General features: G+C 44.8%; 1 pseudogene; it reads right to left on the reverse strand.

The window, feature by feature from the left end:
* Window positions 1-7,854: 7,854 nt before the first annotated feature.
* Window positions 7,855-7,972, reverse strand: LOC124597630 (annotated as a pseudogene).
* Between the last annotated feature and the right edge of the window lie 821 nt (window positions 7,973-8,793).

The raw sequence follows: 8,793 nt of genomic DNA on the forward strand, positions 1-8,793 counted from the left end.
CGATCTTACAGTCTGGAGGCTCGAACCTTACAACCAGATCACCAATGTCGATCAATCGAATGCAATTTTTATTAAATATCTTCACTTGCAGTGATTCGTCTTGCACAACCCATTCATTTATCTAAGTATTAGCTTTCTAATAATTTGAATGTTTTAGTTCGGAAACACAGTAGGTGAATATGGCTTGGGGCTAAGAAATCAAAGAGGAAGCCGCCTGGTAGAATTTTGCACAGAGAACAACATAATCATAGCTAACACTTGGTTTAAGAATCATGAAAGAAGGTTGTATACATGGAAGAACCCTGGATATACTAAAAGGTATCAGATAGATTATATAATGGTAAGACAGAGATTTAGGAACCAGGTTTTAAATTGTAAGACATTTCCAGGGGCAGATGTGGATTCTGACCACAATCTATTGGTTATGACCTGTAGATTAAAACCGAAGAAACTGAAAAAAGGTGGGAATTTAAGGAGATGGGACCTGGATAAACTGACTAAACCAGAGGTTGTACAGAGTTTCAGGGAGAGCATAAGGGAACAATTGACAGGAATGGGGGAAAGAAATACAGTAGAAGAAGAATGGGTAGCTTTGAGGGATGAAGTAGTGAAGGCAGCAGAGGATCAAGTAGGTAAAAAGACGAGGGCTAGTAGAAATCCTTGAGTAACAGAAGAAATATTGAATTTAATTGATGAAAGGAGAAAATATAAAAATGCAGTAAATGAAGCAGGCAAAAAGGAATACAAACGTCTCAAAAATGAGATCGACAGGAAGTGCAAAATGGCTAAGCAGGGATGGCTAGAGGACAAATGTAAGGATGTAGAGGCCTATCTCACTAGGGTTAAGATAGATACTGCCTACAGGAAAATTAGAGAGACCTTTGGAGAGAAGAGAACCACTTGTACGAATATCAAGAACTCAGATGGCAACCCAGTTCTAAGCAAAGAAGGGAAGGCAGAAAGGTGGAAGGAGTATATAGAGGGTTTATGCAAGGGCGATGTACTTGAGGACAATATTATGGAAATGGGAGAGGATGTAGATGAAGATGAAATGGGAGATATGATACTGCGTGAAGAGTTTGACAGAGCACTGAAAGACCTGAGTCGAAACAAGGCCCCCGGAGTAGACAACATTGCGGTTGGTCGCAGTCAGTGTGCTCCCTGCCGCCGTTGGATAAGCTGCTGCAGCAGCAAGTCGTATACTCCTAGCTCACTCATTTGTTACATAGTTTAATTCTTAATTTCTTTGCGTGTTTTTGGTACTTGCATTGTTTAATTCATAAATTTCGGGCGTATTATAGTATTTGAGAGTGTAGCATCGTGTTTTAGTACCTGAATAGTGTAATTTCGCTTAGTCTCCTTCCGCCGCCGAGCAGTGTCAGCAGTGCGCAAGTAGCAGCATTACTGCATTTACTAGGCAATCTTGTATTTTAATAACCGTGTAAATTTTGTCGATTTGTTTGTGCTCTCTGTAGATTAGTTCAGACGTTCTTTGCAAAACAGTTTTTAGCATGGATAGGGACTGCAACTGCTGTGTTCGGATGCAGGCTGAGTTGGCATCCCTTCGCTCCCAGCTTCAGGCAGTGTTGGCTTCGGTCACACAGCTTGAGGCTGTTGCCAATGGGCATCACTGTGGGGGTCGGGATGGGGGTTTGTCGGGGACGGCCAGCTCGTCCCACGCATCCCCTGATCGGACTACGACTGTGGTTGCCCGGGATACTGCCCGCATTGAGGCTGATCCCTCACCTGTGGTAGAGTGGGAGGTCGTTTCAAGGTGTGGCAGGGGGCGAAAGACATTCCGGAGGGCTGAACGGAAAGCCTCTCCAGTTTGTCTGACGAACCGGTTTCAGGCTCTGTCTCAGGCTGATACTGATCTTCGGCCTGACATGGCTGCTTGTCCTGTTCCAGAGGTTGCCCCTCAGTCTGCAAGATCCGGGCAGTCGCAGAGGGTGGGCTTACTGGTAGTTGGGAGCTCCAACGTCAGGCGCGTAATGGGGCCCCTTAGGGAAATGGCAGCAAGAAAGGGGAAGAAAACCAATGTGCACTCCGTGTGCATACCGGGGGGAGTCATTCCAGATGTGGAAAGGGTCCTTCCGGATGCCATGAAGGGTACAGGGTGCACCCATCTGCAGGTGGTCGCTCATGTCGGCACCAATGATGTGTGTCGCTATGGATCGGAGGAAATCCTCTCTGGCTTTCGGCGGCTATCTGATTTGGTGAAGACTGCCAGTCTCGCTAGCGGGATGAAAGCAGAGCACACCATCTGCAGCATCGTCGACAGGACTGACTGCGGACCTTTGGTACAGAGCCGAGTGGAGGGTCTGAATCAGAGGCTGAGACGGTTCTGCGACCGTGTGGGCTGCAGATTCCTCGACTTGCGCCATAGGGTGGTGGGGTTTCGGGTTCCGCTGGATAGGTCAGGAGTCCACTACACGCAACAAGCGGCTACACGGGTAGCAGGGGTTGTGTGGCGTGGGCTGGGCGGTTTTTTAGGTTAGATGGCCTTGGGCAAGTACAGAAAGGGCAACAGCCTCAACGGGTGCGGGGCAAAGTCAGGACATGCGGGGACCAAGCAGCAATCGGTATTGTAATTGTCAACTGTCGAAGCTGCGTTGGTAAAGTACCGGAACTTCAAGCGCTGATAGAAAGCACCGAAGCTGAAATCGTTATAGGTACAGAAAGCTGGCTTAAGCCAGAGATAAATTCTGCCGAAATTTTTACAAAGGTACAGACGGTGTTTAGAAAGGATAGATTGCATGCAACCGGTGGTGGAGTGTTCATCGCTGTTAGTAGTAGTTTATCCTGTAGTGAAGTAGAAGTGGATAGTTCCTGTGAATTATTATGGGTGGAGGTTACACTAAACAACCGAACTAGGTTAATAATTGGCTCCTTTTACCGACCTCCCGACTCAGCAGCATTAGTGGCAGAACAACTGAGAGAAAATTTGGAATACATTTCACATAAATTTTCTCAGCATGTTATAGTCTTAGGTGGAGACTTCAATTTACCAGATATAGACTGGGACACTCAGATGTTTAGGACGGGTGGTAGGGACAGAGCATCGAGTGACATTATACTGAGTGCACTATCCGAAAATTACCTCGAGCAATTAAACAGAGAACCGACTCGTGGAGATAACATATTGGACCTACTGATAACAAACAGACCCGAACTTTTCGAATCTGTATGTACAGAACAGGGAATCAGTGATCATAAGGCCGTTGCAGCATTCCTGAATATGGAAGTTAATAGGAATATAAAAAAAGGGAGGAAGGTTTATCTGTTTAGCAAGAGTAATAGAAGGCAGATTTCAGACTACCTAACAGATCAAAACGAAAATTTCTGTTCCGACACTGACAATGTTGAGTGTTTATGGAAAAAGTTCAAGGCAATCGTAAAATGCGTTTTAGACAGGTGCGTGCCGAGTAAAACTGTGAGGGACGGGAAAAACCCACCGTGGTACAACAACAAAGTTAGGAAACTACTGCGAAAGCAAAGAGAGCTCCACTCCAAGTTTAAACGCAGCCAAAACCTCTTAGACAAACAGAAGCTAAACGATGTCAAAGTTAGCGTAAGGAGGGCTATGCGTGAAGCGTTCATTGAATTCGAAAGTAAAATTCTATGTACCGACTTGACAGAAAATCCTAGGAAGTTCTGGTCTTACGTTAAATCAGTAAGTGGCTCGAAACAGCATATCCAGACACTACGGGATGATGATGGCATTGAAACAGAGGATGACATGCGTAAAGCTGAAATACTAAACACCTTTTTCCAAAGCTGTTTCACAGAGGAAGACCGCACTGCAGTTCCTTCTCTAAATCCTCGCACAAACGAAAAAATGGCTGACATCGAAATAAGTGTCCAAGGAATAGAAAAGCAACTGGAATCACTCAATAGAGGAAAGTCCACTGGACCTGACGGGATACCAATTCGATTCTACACAGAGTACGCGAAAGAACTTGCCCCCCTTCTAACAGCCGTGTACCGCAAGTCTCTAGAGGAACGGAGGGTTCCAAATGATTGGAAAAGAGCACAGATAGTCCCAGTCTTCAAGAAGGGTCGCCGAGCAGATGCGCAAAACTATAGACCTATATCTCTTACGTCGATCTCTTGTAGAATTTTAGAACATGTTTTTTGCTCGCGTATCATGTCATTTCTGGAAACCCAGAATCTACTATGTAGGAATCAACATGGATTCCGGAAACAGCGATCGTGTGAGACCCAACTCGCCTTATTTGTTCATGAGACCCAGAAAATATTAGATACAGGCTCCCAGGTAGATGCTATTTTTCTTGACTTCCGGAAGGCGTTCGATACAGTTCCGCACTGTCGCCTGATAAACAAAGTAAGAGCCTACGGAATATCAGACCAGCTGTGTGGCTGGATTGAAGAGTTTTTAGCAAACAGAACACAGCATGTTGTTATCAATGGAGAGACGTCTACAGACGTTAAAGTAACCTCTGGCGTGCCACAGGGGAGTGTTATGGGACCATTGCTTTTCACAATATATATAAATGACTTAGTAGATAGTGTCGGAAGTTCCATGCGGCTTTTCGCGGATGATGCTGTAGTATACAGAGAAGTTGCTGCATTAGAAAATTGTAGCGAAATACAGGAAGATCTGCAGCGGATAGGCACTTGGTGCAGGGAGTGGCAACTGACCCTTAACATAGACAAATGTAATGTATTGCGAATACATAGAAAGAAGGATCCTTTATTGTATGATTATATGATAGCGGAACAAACACTGGTAGCAGTTACTTCTGTAAAATATCTGGGAGTATGCGTACGGAACGATTTGAAGTGGAATGATCATATAAAATTAATTGTTGGTAAGGCGGGTACCAGGTTGAGATTCATTGGGAGAGTGCTTAGAAAATGTAGTCCATCAACAAAGGAGGTGGCTTACAAAACACTCGTTCGACCTATACTAGAGTATTGCTCATCAGTGTGGGATCCGTACCAGGTCGGGTTGACGGAGGAGATAGAGAAGATCCAAAGAAGAGCGGCGCGTTTCGTCACTGGGTTATTTGGTAACCGTGATAGCGTTACGGAGATGTTTAATAAACTCAAGTGGCAGACTCTGCAAGAGAGGCGCTCTGCATCGCGGTGTAGCTTGCTCGCCAGGTTTCGAGAGGGTGCGTTTCTGGATGAGGTATCGAATATATTGCTTCCCCCTACTTATACTTCCCGAGGAGATCACGAATGTAAAATTAGAGAAATTAGAGCGCGCACGGAGGCTTTCAGACAGTCGTTCTTCCCGCGAACCATACGCGACTGGAACAGGAAAGGGAGGTAATGACAGTGGCACGTAAAGTGCCCTCCGCCACACACCGTTGGGTGGCTTGCGGAGTATCAATGTAGATGTAGAATGTAGATGTAGAACTACTGACGGCCTTGGGAGAGCCAGTCCTGACAAAACTCTACCATCTGGTGAGCAAGATGTATGAAACAGGCGAAATACCCTCAGACTTCAAGAAGAATATAATAATTCCAATCCCAAAGAAAGCAGGTGTTGACAGATGTGAAAATTACCGAACTATCAGTTTAATAAGTCACAGCTGCAAAATACTAACACGAATTCTTTACAGACGAATGGAAAAACTAGTAGAAGCCAACCTCGGGGAAGATCAGTTTGGATTCCGTAGAAACACTGGAACACGTGAGGTAATACTGACCTTACGACTTATCTTAGAAGAAAGATTAAGGAAAGGCAAACCTACGTTTCTAGTATTTGTAGACTTAGAGAAAGCTTTTGACAATGTTGACTGGAATACTCTCTTTCAAATTCTAATGGTGGCAGGGGTAAAATACAGGGAGCGAAAGGCTATTTACCATTTGTACAGAAACCAGATGGCAGTTATAAGAGTCGAGGGACATGAAAGGGAAGCAGCGGTTGGGAAGGGAGTGAGACAGGGTTGTAGCCTCTCCCCGATGTTATTCAATCTGTATATTGAGCAAGCAGTAAAGGAAACAAAAGAAAAGTTCGGAGTAGGTATTAAAATCCATGGAGAAGATATAAAAACTTTGAGGTTCGCCGATGACATTGTAATTCTGTCAGAGACAGCAAAGGACTTGGAAGAGCAGTTGAATGGAATGAACAGTGTCTTGAAAGGAGGATATAAGATGAATATCAACAAAAGCAAAACAAGGATAATGGAATGTAGTCGAATTAAGTCGGGTGATGCTGAGGGAATTAGATTAGGAAATGAGATACTTAAAGTAGTAAGGGAGTTTTGCTATTTGGGGAGCAAAATAACTGATGATGGTCGAAGTAGAGAGGATATAAAATGTAGACTGCCAATGGCAAGGAAAGCGTTTCTGAAGAAGAGAAACTTGTTAACATCGAGTATAGATTTAAGTGTCAGGAAGTCATTTCTGAAAGTATTTGTATGAAGTGTAGCCATGTATGAAAGTGAAACATGGACGATAACTAGTTTGGACAAGAAGAGAATAGAAGCTTTCGAAATGTGGTGCTACAGAAGAATGCAGAAAATTAGATGGGTAGATCACATAACTAATGAGGAAGTATTGAATAGGATTGGGGAGGAGAGAAGTTTGTGGCACAACTTGACTAGACGAAGGCATCGGTTGGTAGGACATGTTCTGAGGCATCAAGGGATCACTAATTTAGTATTGGAGGGCAGTGTGGAGGGTAAAAATCGTAGAGGGAGACCAAGAGATGAATACACTAAGTTGATTCAGAAGGATGTAGGTTGCAGTAGGTACTGGGAGATGAAAAAGCTTGCACAGGATAGAGTAGCATGGAGAGCTGCATCAAACCAGTCTCAGGACTGAAGACCACAACAACAACAACAGTTCTTGCATTTTATAGAACGAGACGTTTTAGAAACGAAGAGACACAAACACATTCAACAGCCAGTCCCAGAACTAAAGTGACGTTCGTGGGAAGCTGTTCAACGACTATCTCTGAGTTGCTTATTTCAAAACTGTATTTTTATTTTACCATTCAGTTCGATTAGGGAGTGTTTGAAAAGATGCTTCTGCTTATGATCTGACGAGTACATGTATGTGTAGAAGCAAACAAGACATCTCTATACTAACAACTAAAAAGTGAATTATTTCTGATCATTATAAATTATACGTTGTCGTGTTGAAAGTCAGATCTGGATGCTGGAGAGATATGTAGAGTAGAATAAGAGTCACTAACCGTTCTTTCTACCATCCTGTCTTCTTCTAAAGTTGTGTTCCCAGCGCAGAAGACAGATCGTCGGTTGTGGAATCTTCTTCGACGGAGGCTGCTATGCTGTCATCTCGAACTTGAACCTGTGATTGTGCTTTTTTTGTGGTATGCCACTTGCCCAGGTTAGTCTCTGTATCTACAGAGGGCAAGATTTGTAGTACTGACAATGATGGTAGGCGACACCTGTCAATGTATCCTGTTTGGTTATTATTCAAATATTCTTACGTTTACACTGTCTTTTACAACACTCGACATAGCTTTCTTAGTTGTATGGCAACTTTTCTGACAACTTCCGATATAGAGTACGACATGTTCGTCCGAAACTGAGACACACGTCCATCTCTGAAGAACACTCGATATAGTGTGACTAGCGCAGCCGAAGTATTTCGTCTCCCAGGCCAAAGAGACCCATAGATGTCCGAAGCACATTACTCTCAAACTAAACTCGTCCTAACAGGCCATGAAAGCCCAACGGTACCGACCGGCCGCCATGTCATTCTCAGGCCACAGCCATTACTGGATGCGGATATGGAGGGACACGTGGTCAGCACACCGCTCTCCCGGCCGTTGTCAGTTTTCGTGACCGGAGCCGCTATTTCTCAGTCAAGTAGCTCCTCAGTTTGCCTCACAAGGGCTGAGTGCACCCCGCTTGCCAACAGCGCTGAACAGACCGGATGGTCACCCATCCAAGTGCTAGCCCAGCCCGACAGCGCTTAACTTCGGTGATCTGACGCGAACCGGTGTTACCACTGTGGCAAGGCCGTTGGCATCATTACTCTTACGTTTCTCAAAACTAGTGAAATTTAATAAATAAAAACGGTAGACTCTTACGGTAAATTGGCGGCCTTTCCCACGGGAATGGTATATACTGTACCATCTGCTGCTTGTACCTCACTTCAATTTTGTACCATATGCTACTTCACGTGTATCCAGCTGCATCAAGACGAGCTTCTAGCAAGATAAAATACTGGCGGCCACAGCCAGGAATATCAAAGCATATAATTGATGAATGTGCCAGGTACTACATTGTGCATCTGCAGCAGGAATTTGAGCAGCAGTTGGCACCACAGCGACAAATAAATGTTTCAAATCGGTTACATCACTGGCAGGGCCGAGCCAGACACCCTGTAGAGTGCATTCCACAGACCACAAACCACCGCCATTTACAATTTCAGTGGTCTCAAGCGAGAGTTCACTGGAGGATAGGGAGGAGGTCCGTTGTCTTTTCTGATGTAAGGTGGTTCTGCCTCGTTGCTAGTGAAGGCCGTGTGTTGGTTAGAAGGAGATCAGTTAAGGACCTGCACCCAACCTGTCTGCTTGCCAGACACACTGAACTACGATTGGAATTACGGTCGGGGATGCAATTTCATATGACAGCGGGAGTACTCTAGTGGTCATCCGCACGGATTGGCTGCCCGGTTAGACGCCGCAATCTCACTGACTGCGTGGCCCCTCCCGCCGGAGGTTCGAGTCCTCCCTCGGGCATGGGTGTGTGTGTTGCTCTTAGCATAAGTTAGTTTAAGCTAGTTAAAGTAGTTTGTAAGTCTAGGGACCGATGACCTAAGCAGTTTGATCCCTTTGAAATCCAC

Source organism: Schistocerca americana, chromosome 2 (genome assembly GCF_021461395.2).
Source record: "Schistocerca americana isolate TAMUIC-IGC-003095 chromosome 2, iqSchAmer2.1, whole genome shotgun sequence".
NCBI classification, from domain to species: Eukaryota; Metazoa; Arthropoda; class Insecta; order Orthoptera; family Acrididae; genus Schistocerca; species Schistocerca americana.